The following is a 16121-nucleotide window of genomic DNA, read 5'->3' as shown; positions in this document are numbered from 1 at the left end:
GGCCTGACTACTGATCAGTCAGCTAGTTCTAATAAGGTGGAGGTTGGTTCTACTGATGTAATGCCTAGCTTTTGACAAGTAGTGGTTGTTAAAATATTAATTGCAGCCCCTAAATCAACTAAGGCATTTGAAAAGGTTTGTCCATTGATTTGCACTGTCACTATTGGATTTCCTGGGTCTTCATATTTGACAGGTGCTTCTCTTCCTGATAACAGATCAGATAGAGTGCCAACTACTTGGATTGTTGGGTTATTTGTTATTCTCCTCCTTGGCTTTTTTATACACAGTTCTTTGATGGTCTTTGTATATATTGGAATATCTTGGATAGCTTGGAGGAGTGGGATTTTTATGTACAAATTCTTTAGTTCTCCCAGAATATCAAAGTCAGGATGTTCTATAGGGTGCGGTATGATTAATTGTTCTGGGAATGGGGGAGAAGATGTGGTTGCTTGGTCATGAGTCTATTTTCTGACCACATCTTCTTCTTGTAATGGTTGTTCTGCAGGTAACTGATTTTCAACTTGACCATGTTTGTCTCCCTCAGTTTCTATAATATGCCCAGACCTTAATTGAAGGTTGTTGCAGTCCCTTAAATCGGTTTCTAGTTCTGGTGTTTCAATTATTTGAACGGATTAAACCGGTCTGTTATTTGGGTTCGGGTTGGGTTGGGCTAGGAGTTGCGGTCTTAAGTTAGACTGGGGATTTTGTTGTAGTGCTGGTAGTGTAGGTTGAGGGAGTGGAATGGTTCCTACTGGTTGATTCATTGGTCTTTGCCAGTTTGTCTGCCAGGCTTGACTCTGCAAAGTGGGAGGGGACCATTGTGTTGGATATGCATTGTTTTGCCAATATGGTGGAGCGTAGGGAAAATTAGGCCAATTAGATTGGCTTATTTGGTTTGGCCATGGTGATGATGAAGGAAATGGTTGTTGTGACCAGTTTGAGAAGGGAGGTTGATTTTGCCACATTGTATTATATTGTTGAGCATGATATTGCAGAGGCTGGAAAGAAGAAGATGGATCGGGGAACATACCTGATTGTCGTGGCTGCCATTGACGGCGCTGATTAAGTAGGTACACCAGTTCTGATTCTTCTTCCGCTTCTTTGTATACTGCTTTCAGACCAGGAAGTTCTCTATAGTGTGGTCTTTTGTACAAATAGCGTAGGCTTGAACTGCATTTAGTGGACACTCTTTGTGGATGTGTTTCTTTCTACACCTGGGGCAGAATATTGCCAGATTTTTCTCTGCTTCTGCTTGTTTCTGTTTCGCTTGCATAATATCGAGCTGCATTGTCAGAGTCCCCAATATATCAGTTTTGAAATTCTCCAGTAAATTTATGATTTCTGTGTGAGTTACTCCTTCTCTAGAGATCTTGTTGTCCCTTGTGAACCTGTCATGTTCCACTGGTTTTAGCCTTGTGCTGCCTCGCGAACTCCTGATACATAAGTTAATAATGTCAGCAAAATTTTCTTGATAAATATCTCCTTTTCCCATAATATTTAGTGTTTCAACCCATTGTTCCTTCATGCCTTTAATTAATGTTGTTTTTAATACATTGTCAGGTAAGGGTAATGATGCATAAGGAGATCTTTGAAGATTATACTGAAAACGTTCAACATATTCTTCTAATGTCTCATTAGGTCTAGCTACCATCTGAAATATTTCATCTTTTAACTCTCTAGACCTACAATAATCCTGATATTTTTTTAAGAAAGCACCTTTCATCTGATCCCAGTCGTTTATGACACCTCCACCTAACCCCATAAACCATCGTAAAGCAACCCCTTTTAATGTAGAGGGAAATAATTTCAGCTTTTGGGGATCGGTGGTATAGTCGTACCCTCTGCACAACACATCGAATTCAAACAAAAATGTGTCTGGATCTTCCGATGTTAGGCCATGGAATGTAGGGATGTGCTGGAGAGGAATGGCCTTCATAGGTGCATTAACTGCAGTATCTACAATGGGATATTGCAGTGTAGAGGTTTGGGGGGTTTGCTAGTTGTGGGCCATTTGGTCAAATATGTGCCAATAACCTTCTAGGATTTCTAGGAGGGTATTCCTAGGCTGGCTAGAAGGAGCAAGAATGGCCTTAACAGCACTTCCTTTGTTTGGGATGATGAGAGTTCCTTGCTGAACTAATGTTTGGGGGGATTTTAGCTCTTCAGGTTCTTCAACTTGATTTTGGATGATTTTTACAACACTTCCCTTATCTGGGCTGCTTAATGGCTGAACTATTCCAAGAGGAGATCTTGGTTCTTCAGTTTCCCCTGTTTCTCCTCTTCCCTCGCAGAGATTACTAAAGTTCCCTTCTTGCAATAATTTTGGGCTAGAATTCTCAATTTCTTGAAAATCTTGCTCCTCTGTTTGGCTGTGCACCTCAGCAAAGGCTACAGATGGTGATCCTGTGGCCTGAAGGGAACTAGTAGGTTGTCTAGAAGCAGCTTTTCTAGGTCCTACTAAAGGTTGAGATTCTACTTTTTTAAGGATTTCGTCTATAAAGGTCGATCGGCCAAGGGTCACCAGCCCCTTAGCTTTATCAGGTTTGGGTAGTGGGTTAAGATTCTTTTCAAGCTTTTTCTGCTTAGTCATGCACACAAATAAAATGCTTATTTCTACCCAAAATAACAATCAAAACTGCAGGAAAGCGGGTGGGGGAGCAGAGTTGTTACATGCTCCATACGCAGGTTCTTGCCTTTCGTTTTTAAAACCCAACTCTCTCCTAGCAGGTACTTACACTACTCTTTTTCCAAAAGAAACAAATGGCTACACTCTTCCCCGGCAACGACACCAAAATGTTGAGCAGTAAAAAGGGTCTTTTTAACCTCTATTTACCCTACATTAATTATCAATCCAGGTACGATTTGTTATCTCAAGAGTGTACTCAGTCTGAGGCGGTCACTTGTCAAGAGTAATGCTAGTAGTATAGTGCTTTTACAAAAGTAAATAAATGCTGGAAACAAACTCTAAATGTAATGGCAAGGAACTGAAATTCTTTGTAACTAAATCATTCACTTAAGAAGCTACAGCAACCATCAGTCAAGGATGCAGTAATGAACTCTTTCCTTTGTAAATTGATGCAAAAAAAACAATCAAAGAGAAGGTCTCTAATCTGGGAACTAGACAACAATAGTCAATGTTCGCTACAATTGCAGATCGTTCTGTTCATACCAAAGCAAATACTTGAAATGACAATTCAATTAACAGGAAAAGGAACAGCAACTAATCTATTAAAAAGTTCGAACAACAAAGCTTAACCTACAGGAATGAATTAAGCAGCAATCGTAACCGAAAGGAATTGAACAACAATCTTTAACTTAGTAAATGAATTGAACAACAATCCAAGAATGGAACGACAAGCCTAAGTAAGTCTATGAAATATTGAACAGCGAACTAAATCAAATGTAAACACACAGCGAATCTAGCATGATGGAATCAGTAATCTTCGTTCAGCATAATAAGTATTAACCATAGTTATAAGGGAACAATGATTGCAGTTGTAATGGAACAGTAATCTAAATGAACAGCAATCACAATTATAAGTAAACCGTAGCTAAATGAATAACAATACCAATTTGTAAATGCACATCAATGTTACTCTGTAATTGAACAGTAGTGTCAATCTGAACAACAATGTCAATCTGTAAATGAACAACATAACATTTCAGTTGCAAATAATAATCTTACTATTCAAATATGAGAACAGAACAAGTAAATGAAATGTCAAGGAACAACAGATTACTGAATAGAGCAAGTAAAGGAAATCAAACCACACACGACTTGTAATCAGAAAATAATGATACAGAAAGCAAGTGATCCACTAGGGCTGAGCCCTTAGCCACCAAGGACACACTGCTACGGTTACTCCAGAATTAGATAACGGAACAGCAACGAAGTTTATGTATTAATCATAAAAACAGAGTTACAAAGATCATTCTTCTAAAGAGAGTTGATGATCAAAGTTCGAATTGGAACAACAAATTCTATCAATCAACAATAATCCGCCCTTGGGCTAGCAGCGTTGTCCCTTTTTATAGTGGCCAGGCAGAAATACCAAAAATGCAGATAGCTTTGAGGTAGTGATCCCTTAGGATCAAAGGATATTGAGGGATTCGCCATATCTTTAATCTTCAGTTATCTCTTCGTCCTCTTGCACTGATATTGCATTTCTTCTTCCTTTTCTTGGCCCATGCGCTCCGATCTCGATTGCCTCGTCTGGATGCGATTTCCTATCAAAGGGACAACAGTTGGTTTTGCCTTGTCTTTTCCTCTGAAATGGCAATCTTGCATTTTCTTCATTTTCTGCATAGAAAAAGGCAATAATTAGTCATTTTACGTTAATCACAAATCTCCTTAACTTTATCATAATCCTTTATCATATGCCTATCTTAGAACATAAGGAAGTTACAAATTAAAGGAAAAGATAAAGAAATAAGTGGCAATTACATACCTTTTCTAATGCTGAACAGCTACCCCCGACCCCATAGAGTGGGGTTACCTGCACCCCTCAAACACCCTGTGACCCTCTCGCTACGCAATTGGCACAACGAACGGGGCTCGCCCGCCCCCCCCCCCCCCCCCCCCCCCCCTATAACCCCCCGGTTAACTACGTGGGCTAGTCATGGAAAGAATATAACACAACCCAACATTCTCCCACTTGTTGTTTTCTTTCCACAGGGGGCCACAAGAGAGCTTAGTCATTTATCTAGCCCTGCAATGCCCATTGTTTCTCTACACCAAGAGAACTTCTTAGAGCTCACAGATTTTGTCAATGCATCTGCAGTATTCTTCCAAGTGTCCACCTTTACCAGCAACACCTTTTTCTCTTTTATCATATCCCTCACAAAGTGATACTAAACATCAATGTGCTTTTTCTTTGAATGATATGCAGGGTTCTTTGCCAAGAAAATTACACTTTGGCTGTCACAGTTTATCCTTATAGCTCCCTGTACTAATCCCATACTTGAACACAACCTCTGCAACCAAATTGCTTCCTTGCTTGCATGAGTGACTGCCATGTATTCTGCCTCTATAGTTGATAGTGCCACTACAGATTGTTTCTTACTCATGCAACTGACTGCACCTCCAAATAGGATAAACATATACCCACTTGTAGATCTTCTCTGATCCAGATCTCCAGCCCAGTCTGCATCAACAAAGCCACAAATATCCAACACTTTGTCCAATCCTGGTCTTCCTTGGTAGCACAAACCATAATCACTGGTGCCACGCAAATACTTGAAAACCCGCTTCACTACTGTCCAATGCTACTTTCCTAGTTTTGACATAAACCTACTCAATACTCCCACTGCATGTGCAATGTCTGGTCTAGTACAAACCATTGCATACATCAGGCTACTGACTGCACTTGCATATGGAACACGGGACATGTCCTCTTCCTCTTCTTGTGTCTTGGGACATTGTTTAGCAGATAACTTTACACCTACAGGAATAGGAAACTTCACTAGTGTACTATCCTGCATATTAAATCTCTGCAATATTATCTCGACATACTTCCTCTGGTTTAACCAAAGTTTCCTATTTGCCCGATCTCTTTTAATTTCCATGCCCAAAAGATAGTTTACAGCACCAAGATCTTTCATGTCGAATTTGGAGGACAATTGGTTCTTCAAATCCTGGATAATTTCTTTGTCATTTCCAACCAGCAACATATCATCCACATACAAGACCAAATAAATAACATGGTCACCAATTAATTTAAAATACACACAATGATCTGCTTTGCTTCTGGTGAAGCCAAGTCCCCGTATAAATGTATCAGATTTCTGATACCACATCTTTGGTGATTGTTTTAACCCATACATAGACTTCTTTAACTTGCATACCAGTTCTTTCTTACCCTTCACCGCAAAGCCTTCAGGTTGCTTCATGTAGATTTCCTCTTCCAGATCCCCATGAAGAAATGTTGTTTTCACATCCATCTGTTCTACCTCAAAATCGAAAGCAACAGCAATAGATAAAAGTAATCTAATAGAAGTTACCTTGGCAACAGGAGAAAAAATATCACCAAAATCAATTCCTGGCACCTGGGAATAACCTTTTGCTACCAACCAAGCTTTGTATTTCTCCACCTTTCCTTCTACATTTGTATTCTTCTTGAACACCCTTTTGCTACCAATGGGTTTCCTTCCAGCTGGCAACTCCACCAGATCCCAAGCCTCATTTTTGTGCAAAGATGCCATTTCATCAACCATGGCCTCTTTCTAGAGTTTTCCATCCTCTGAATCTACTACTTCCTTCACAGTTCTGGGATCATCATCAGTAATAGATAAAGAAAAATTTGAATAGAAAGCAGATGTACTATACCTTTCTGGCTGCCTTCTTTCTCGAATTGATCTTCTCACACCCGTAGTTTGTGGCTCTTCATCTTCTGATTCCTCCTCTGCTGTAGAGTCTGATTCTTCCTCCTTTAGCTCAAACTCTATCTTCTCAGGTTCCTTTGGTTGGAATTCATGTTTAATAACATCTTTCACCTCTCTAAACACCACATCTCGGCTATACACAACCTTCCTTGTTATTGGGTTCCAAAGCTTATAACCCTTCAAACCATCCTTATACCCAATAGAGATGCATTTTTCAGATTTACTATCCAACTTGGTTTGTTTCTCCTTTGGAACATGTACATATGCATCACATCCAAATACCCTCAGAAGTGAAAGAGAGGGTTTCTTACTAGTCCATACCTCTTGTGGAGTTTTATCCTCCAACGTCGATGAAGGTGATCTGTTGACCAGGTAACATGTTGTCTCCACCGCCTCTGCCTAGAATTCCTGTCCTAACCTGGCACCACTGAGCATGCTTCTTGGCCTTTCCATCAACATCTTGTTGATTCTTTCTACAACTCCATTTTGCTGAGGTGTATATGGAGTAGTCTTCTGCCGTGCTATACCATACTTCTTACATAATTCTTCAAATTCCTTACTACAAAATTCTCCACCGTTATCTGTCCTCAACACCTTTATCTTCTTCTCTGTTTGGTTTTCCATCAGAGCCTTGAATTCTTTAAATCTGTCAAAGACTTCAGATTTCTTCTTAAGGAAGTATATCCATGTATTCCTTGAGAAGTCATCTATAAATGATACATAGTACACAAACTTACCTAGTGATGGAACCTTCACAAGTCCAAACACATCACTATGCACAAGCTCTAATATATGTTTCGCCCTCTTACCACTAAAGGGGAAACTCACCCGATTCTGCTTCCCATATACACAATTTTTATAGAAATCAAAATCTAGAGAGCTATTACTCATACCTTCTACCATACCTTTACCATGAAGTATTCAAAGGCCCTTCTCTCCAATATGTCCAAGCCTTTGATGCCACAACATGGTCTTCTCTCCAGAGACCACTAGATTTTCTGCTCCACTTTCAGGAACCACAGAACTATTGCACCCATCAACAACCGTGCTACCTTGCATCTTGTACAGAGTTCCAATCCGAACTCCTCGCATCAATACCAGTGCTCCTTGAACCATATTGCAGGTATCCTTCTCGAACACTGTTTTTACACCTGCATCATCCAACTTGCTTACAGAAATCAGATTTCTGGCTAATGCAAGAATATGCAGAACACCCGGAAGTGTTCTAACCCTTCCACCTTGCAACTTCAACTTTACTTTTCCACGACCAACGATTCTAGCCTTCCTATTATCCCCTAAGAATACATCACCACCATCATATTTCTCATACTCGCAGAACCACTCTCTATGGGGAGTGAAGTGAAAGGATGCACCTGAGTCAATCAACCATGCCTCATGATCTACATGTGTACTTGAAGAAGCCAAGTACACATCCCCACCTTCATCTGAGGTGGTTTTCGCCTCTATAGAAGGAGCATCATCGGATCCCTTTCCTTTATCATGAGCTTTAAATTTACAGTCCATTTTGTAGTGCCCTTCCTTTCCGCATTTCCAGCACACCACCTTTGTAAGTTTTCCTGGAGATTTATATCTCCCTCTAGATTTAGATCTCCCACTCGATGACTTATTTTTGTTTATGTCCTGGGACCGTTTCATACAGACAAGGCATCACCATTTTGGCTCTCCATATTTTTCAGTCTCATCTCCTCTGTCAGTAGGGATGAGACTATTTCATCAAACTACAAGGCAGTTGCATTGCTACCTATTGCAATAACCAGACTATCCCACGAATCTGGTAGAGAACACAACAAACTGATGCACTTATCTTTATCTGAAATTTTAATATCAACAGATGCTAACTGGCTTACCACAGTATTAAATGCGTTCAGATGCTCTGTCACTGAGTCTCCATCTTTCATCCTCAGGTTATACAGTTTTTTCCACATGAACAATTTATTCACCAGAGACTTTGATTGGTACAAAGTCCCTAACTTGTCCCACAAAGCCTCTTCCGTAGCTTCCCCTGATACATTCAGTAATACTGAATCTGAGACACACAATCATATTGTGCTCTTTGCCTTCCGATCCAACTTCTTCCATTCTTCATCGGACACTCCCATTGGTTTAGTACCTAGATCTACCGTGATCCACTGATCTTTATCCACCAACAGATCCTCCATCTTGAGTTTCCACAACTCAAAACTCTGACCATTAAATTTCTCAATCTCTATCTTTCCATTACTCGCCATATTCTTTCACCACCAGAATCGATCTCGCAGATCTCCCACTGAACAGGGTCTACCACGGGCCCGAGCGAAACCCCTCAGCAACAAAGGCATCCCCTTGAAGCCAAAACAACTCTGATACCAAATGTAGGTTTTAACCCCGTACAAAAATTACCTGCATATGAATTCTAAAACACAGAAAATAAACAATGCGAGAGCATAACACATAAAACATGTATACACAAAGATTTTCCCCTGGATCCCAAAACCGGGACTACCAGCTTGATTTTTCATTATGTTCCTTTCAATGTTATAATACATAATTATACATGCCGAAGCATCCAATACCATGGACCGAAAACCATCGTGTCCAAAACCATGGACCGAAAACCATCGCGTCCAAAAACATGTGCGAAAATCATGCACAAAACCATAGGTGGGTCTGCCCAACCTAACATAGGTTCCAAAACCAAAATTTTCCGGGGCGCTGCCCTGGACCCCATAGAGTGGGCTTACTTGCACCCCTCAAACACCCTATGACGCCCCCCACTACGCAATCGGCGCAACGAAGGGGGGGCTTCACCCCCCGCCCTCTAACCCCTCGGTTAACTACATGGGCTAATCGTGGAAAGAATATAACACAACCCAACACTAAGTTGTATAGAAGGTGGGTATTGAAATATTTTGTTTAAGATAGACATGAATTTTTTATTTATTTGTTTATTTATTAATGATAGAAATTGAAGTAATTTTTGTTAGTAATATTTATTGAAGCATTACGTATCATCTTCACATTATGTATTAAAGGAATTAGATTTTTATTTATTTGTTTATTTATTTATGATAGAAATTGAAGTATTTTTTGTTAGTAATATTTTTCATCTTCACATTAAGTACTAAAGGAAAAAGTATTTTTTGTTAGTACTATTTTTTGAAGCGTTACATATCATCTTCACATTAAGTACTAAAGGAATTAGACATATCTCTTTGAATGAAACATATCTCTTAAAATAGACATTGAAATATTTTATTTAGGAATAATATAAAAAGTTGGTGGAATTCCTTCTCAATGTATCATCTTCACATTAAGTACTAAAGGAAAAAGTATTTTTTGTTAGTAATATTTTAAGTACTAAAGGAAAAAGTATTTTTTGTTAGTAATATTTTAAGTACTAAAGGAAAAAAACAAATTGCTAGTAATATTCTTCACATTAACTACTAAAGGAAAAATTATTTTTTGTTAATAATATTTTTTGAAATCATATTCACATTAAGTACTTGAAGATTAGACATGTCTCTTTGAATGAAACATATCTCTTAAAATAGACATTGAAATATTTTATTTAGGAATAATATAAAATGTTGGTGGAATTCCTTCTCATTGTATCATCTTCACATTAAGTATTAAAGGAAAAAGTATTTTTTGCTAGTAATATTTTTTGAAGCGTATCGTCTTCACATTAAGTATTAAGTACTAAAGGAATTAGACATATCTCTTTGAATGAAACATATCTCTTAAAATAGACATTGAAATATTTTATTTAGGAATAATATAAAATGTTGGTGTAATTCCTTCTCAATGTATAGGTTGCCATATAAAAGTATTAAGTACTAAAGGAATTAGACATATCTCTTTGAATGAAACATATCTCTTAAAATAGACATTGAAATATTTTATTTAGGAATAATATAAAATGTTGGTGTAATTCCTTCTCAATGTATAGGTTGCCATATATTTTTTGAAGCGTTACGTATCATCTTCACATTAAGTACTAAAGGAATTAGACAAATCTCTTTGAATGAAACATATCTCTTAAAATAGACATTGAAATATTTTATTTAGGAATAATATTCACATTAAGTACAAAAGGAATTAGACATATCTCTTTGAATGAAACACATCTCTTAAAATAGACATTGAAATATTTTATTTAGGAATAATATAAAATGTTAGTGGAATTCCTTCTCAATGTATAGGTTGCCATATATTCGTGCATAATTAGGTTAAGACAAAAAATTACCTTTATGTGTAGTGGGCAGCAGAACGTGTCTTGAATGATGGTGGAATTCCCTCTCAATATATAGCTGTTGGTGGAATTCCTTCTCAATATATAGGTTGCCATATATTCGTGCATAATTAGTTAGGACATAAAATTACCTTTATGTGTAAATTCAACAAATTTCTAAGTCAAAAGTCCCTACTAACAGAAATTCAAAAAAAATCATTGATATAACGACACGTTCTGCTGCACACTACATATAAAGATAATTTTCCGTCCTAACCTAATTATGCACGAATATATGGCAACCGTGGTAACCTATATATTGAGAGGGAATTCCACCAACATTTGTGGTCATTTATGCATCATTTATTCCACACTGTCCTTTAAACGTGGCCCTTGGCCAAGATATGGAAGAGACATCAGGGCACTCAACCTTTCCTTCATTTCACAGATCCCTAGTTTATTTGCTTCCATGATTTCCGAGACCAATTAAAGTGGATTGGCATTTTGTAAATATTTTGTTTTTTTGTTTTTTATTTTGTATATGGAATTTAAATATGAGGTTATTTCTAAAACAATGTCTGGGCTCTTGAATTTTAACGCTACCATGAGAATATATACTGCAACACAGGAGACCAATTTGGATTGAGCTCTCTCTCTCATGGTTTTAGGCATCGCTCCTTTCCCTCTGTCCTGGACGCCTTCCTCTGGTGGAGCACTCAACGGCCCTCCTGGCGCGCACTCTTCATTTTAACTTGCTGGCACATCTGGACATGGCGGAATCACCATATTTTCCAGGATTCCAACACGCCTCTGCAATCTATTTTGGTCTCCATTTCAGGTTTTCTGCCCACCTCGGCGTAGCTTCGTGGCTCATATTTATCAACAGGCTGTCTCTTATTATCTCCACGGCTCTTTCTGTAATATCTCCAATATGTATACATCCAGCAATTATTTCTCTCATTGGTATGTTGCAGAAACAGCAACAGTTTTTCTGTTATGGGGGAACGGCTTTCTGTCTCCAATCTATTTTTGGTCACCATTTCAGGTATTCTGCACACTTCCGTGTAGCATCGTAGGTCATATGCTCTCATTGGTATGATGCTGTAACAGCAAACAATCTTTCTGTCATGGGGGAACGGCCTTCTGTTTTATGTCTCCACGGAGACAACTTATGTATTTCGACAAATTATATCACCTTAATATAATTATATCATGCTTTTTTCTGGTGAAAAAAATATACTGCAACACAGGTAGAAACCTAATTGTCGCTGGGTACAGGTTAATCAAATCCACATAGACATGTTTTTCTTGAATGGATGACCAACAAGCTGCTGCAGACGTGGGCAGTAAAGATTGGCTTTCTGAATGAATTCTCAGTCTCAATAAAATTCAATATATATCCCAAGAGAGCTCGAAGGGGCATAATTTGAAGCAAACCAGGTTTTGTTTAGACACAAACAACAAAAATTCAAAGTGGGTTTTGGCTATCGAAATGATAATTATTCACTAAATATTGCAGTACCTCTACCTGTGTTTTCAGGGCAATGATATAATCCGCTGATTCTGTCAGTAAGCAACAAGTGTCCATCGATTTTTCTCCAGGGATGAGTCTTTGCAAGTGCTTCATGCACCTCTCTACCAGCTTACTAGCAACCACAGAGGCTGGAACTCTTCATATGGCTACTACGCCTCTTCAGCCGATTGAAGGCTCGAGAAGTCGTTGTAGGTATATCCAACAGAAACTCCATATGGATGCTACACCTCTTCAGCCGATCGTACGCTCGAGAAGTCATTGTAGGTATATACAACGGAAACTCAACTTTGAACTACTCATGATCTCTGATCCCAACATACAATCCTAGATTCTTCCAAAACAATCCAATAAATTTTGAAACCAATTCAGATTAAACTGGAATCTAATGATGGCCCAAATCACCTTTATAAATCTGTAACACTGATTCAAGAAAAACTTAAATGTTAAATCGGATTCAAGATAAGGTGATTAAAATTATAGTTATTGAATTAAATGTATAACATATGAAGTTTTTGAATTAATAACTCCTAATTGACCGAACCATTTTGTAACTGATTTACTGATTTATACCGGTCGAATTAATCCAATGGTCTAAGTTATTTCAATCATCTAGGTACATGGGGCATGGGAGGGCAGTTATTTTCAGAGGGAACGCCTTACGCCGTAATTAATATAAATTAGCTATCAATTACATGATTTTTAAGGTTTTTAACTTTAAATATTTGAATTAATCTAAATTACCTATCAAATATCTTTCGCATAAAAAGCAGGTACCACTTGTTATATCTTACCTTAATCCAATATACACTCATAAAATTCCATCAATATTTATGTCTTTACAAATGTTAATTCTTTGTTATAAGATTTTATCTTCAACATATTGTATATTACCTATTACCTTACATAGTTAAGTACACCTCCACAAAATATCATCACCTTACATAGTCAAGTACACCTCCACAAAATATCATCAGGTATTTATGAATTAATAAATGTTAATAATTTGTTTTAATGTGTGGAATTTTGAATGCCTAAATACCATTATCATCATTTATTATTTTAGTTGTAGTTTATTTGTTTGAAATTTTGGAGGGCTTTTTGGTATATTTTCATCTGTGCAATCACAAACCCCTTTCAAACAACAAAAAATAAGATTTGGTTCAAAAAAATCACAGGATTCTAGCCAAAAACTCCAAAACATAGCATGTTTAGAAAAAACATGCAATTATTTTATAAATATGAATACTTTTTTATAAAATTAAAGATTTATATATATATATATATATATATATATATATATATATATATTTGGGTTAAACATTTATATATATTTTTTGTGTTGGCTTGATCCACAAGGGATTTGAAACTTGAATCTCTTTGTTATATAGTACTTCATAACATGGTAATTTCCAATTACACTGCTCCAATGGACAAATTTATATCATTTTATTAAATTTATAAATTGAAATTTTAAATTTTAAATTTTAAATTTAATAATTAATAAAATATTTATAGATTTTATATATTTATTTAAATAAAATTTTATATACATCATAATAATAATAATAATAATAATAAAATCTCAGCTTAGATCCATCTTAATTCTGGATCTACCAAGAGCAAGAGTGACCAAATCTCTTTTCACTCTAAAGAGATTTACATATCAAGATATTTGATCTCTTAGTGCTTGGTAGATCCACACTTAAGATGGATCTATGCTGGTTTACTTTCCTAGTTTAAACAGGTTATATTCCACATGGTAGGGTTCTCAATACCATGGGCCATTTTTCTTTGTCTTTTTATTTTATTTTTATGGGATTATTTTTGTTTTGATATTTTGTTACTCTTATTTTTATTTATTTATTTTATTTTGACCAAGTTAAAATGTTTACATTACATTAATATTTTAATTTAATTAATTAATTAATAATAATAATAATAATAATTATTATTATTATTATTATTATTATTATTATTATTATTATTATTGTTATTATTATTTATTTATTTTTTTAATGTAATTTGACTTAATCAAAATATTAAACATGACATTATGTTACAACATTTTGCTAGAAACCTCTGTGGACAATGATCTTTTAACCATTTATATTAAAGCAACACCCAAAAGGAGTATGAAAATGCAAAGTGCCATTTGTATTAAAGCAACATTTGTTTTTTTATTTCTGGTTAGAGTTGAACGTAATATTTAAATGTTAATATAAAAAAGTATATAATTTAGTGTAATTAGACTAGAAAATAGGTTGGGAAACCTTCCAAAACATATAGTAGATAGATTAGTGAAGTGACATATATATTATTTTAAATTTCACATATAATATATATGAAATTTATAATAATTATGCCAAGAGGCATATTCTATGGTGGAGTGTAAAATTTTTAAAAAATCTAAAAATAACATAATTAATTTAAATGTTTTATATAGTTATATGATAAAATAAGTGTTAAACACATAAGCTAATTGTATTGTAATACAAGTATATTATGCCTTTACTATGTATTTTATAATATATGTTGAATTTGAATGGATTATAAATTCACCTTCAACAAAATAATTTTACCACATTAAAATTCCAAATCATATGAAATTTTAAACATCTTTACTCTTTACGAAAGTCAATATCATTTTGTAAAGTAAAGTAAAAAAGTTATTTCAACACAAAGAATCTAAAATCTTGCTCCAAAATCTTTTAATATTTGTTTTAATTAAATATTTGTAAAATGAATGTTTAAAGGTAAAACCATATCCTATGGATTTATTAAAATCTCTAAAAACATCAATAAATTGTAATATTTGAAAATATTGTTATCATGCCATGTAAAAAATACCATTAAATCTAATATTAACATTAATATATTATAATATTAATATTATAAATTTAATAACTTAGGATTAATACAATATTAAATTTAATATAATATTAAATTTGTTATATTATAATATATATATTAATATATCATGATATATATGCAAGGGAAGAAGAAAGACAAAGTGATAGAGGTGGAGAGATAGAGGGAGTCAGAGGAAGGGAGAGAAAGGGAGAGAGGACTTGAGAGACAGGAGGAGAGAGGGAGGGATAGAGAAATGGAGTTGGAAGGAAAGAGAGGGAGGGAAGAAGAATCACATAGAGAGAGAAAAGTAGAGAGAGAGAGAGAGAGAGAGGGAGTGACAAGGGAGAGATGGAGAGACATTATATATGTTTTGGGGTGAGATAGCGAGATAAAGAAGGAGAGATAGAGAGAATATGGGGAGAGAGAGAGAGAGAGAGAGAGAGAGAGAGAGAGAGAGAGAGAGATAAGGGGGAGAGATAGAGGGAGGCGGGAGAGAAAGGGAGAGAGAGGAAGGAAGAGAGTTTGGATGTGAGAGAGAGGAGAGAGGAAGGGAGAGAAAGAGGGAGGTAAGAAGAAAGACACAAAGAGAGAAAGGTGGAGTGAGAAAGAGGGAGTGATAAGGGAGATGGAGAGAGATTTAGAGATATGGAGAGAGGAGAGCAAGAGGGAAGAGAGATAGAAGGGGTAAGATAGGGAGAGGAAGAGGGAGGGAGAGAGAGATAGAAAAATATGGACAAAGAGTGTCTACGCTATTGAGTGAGATATATATATATATATATATATATATATATATATATATATATATATATGGAAGGTGAAGAGAGGGAATAAGACAGAGATAGAAAGAGGGAGAGATATATAGATATGGAGGGAGATATAGATATAGATGGAGGGGGGAGAGAGGGAAGAATAATTCTTGCACTAGATTCATTGATTTCAATGTAGATGGTGATTTCTAATCCTATTTGATTGCTTGCACTAGATGTATTGATTTCAGTGTATATGTTTTCTAATTCTATTTGATTGCTTGCAATAAATACATTGATTTCAGTGTAGATGTTGATTTCTAATTATATTTGATTGCTTGCACTATATGCATTGATTTCAGTGTAGATGGTGATTTCT

Source organism: Pinus tabuliformis, chromosome 2_1 (genome assembly GCF_031772625.1).
Source record: "Pinus tabuliformis cultivar Carrire ecotype Pingquan chromosome 2_1, CPIR1, whole genome shotgun sequence".
NCBI classification, from domain to species: domain Eukaryota; kingdom Viridiplantae; phylum Streptophyta; class Pinopsida; order Pinales; family Pinaceae; genus Pinus; species Pinus tabuliformis.
The sequence above is the reverse complement of the archived record's forward strand: the minus strand, read 5'-3'. Positions refer to the sequence as shown.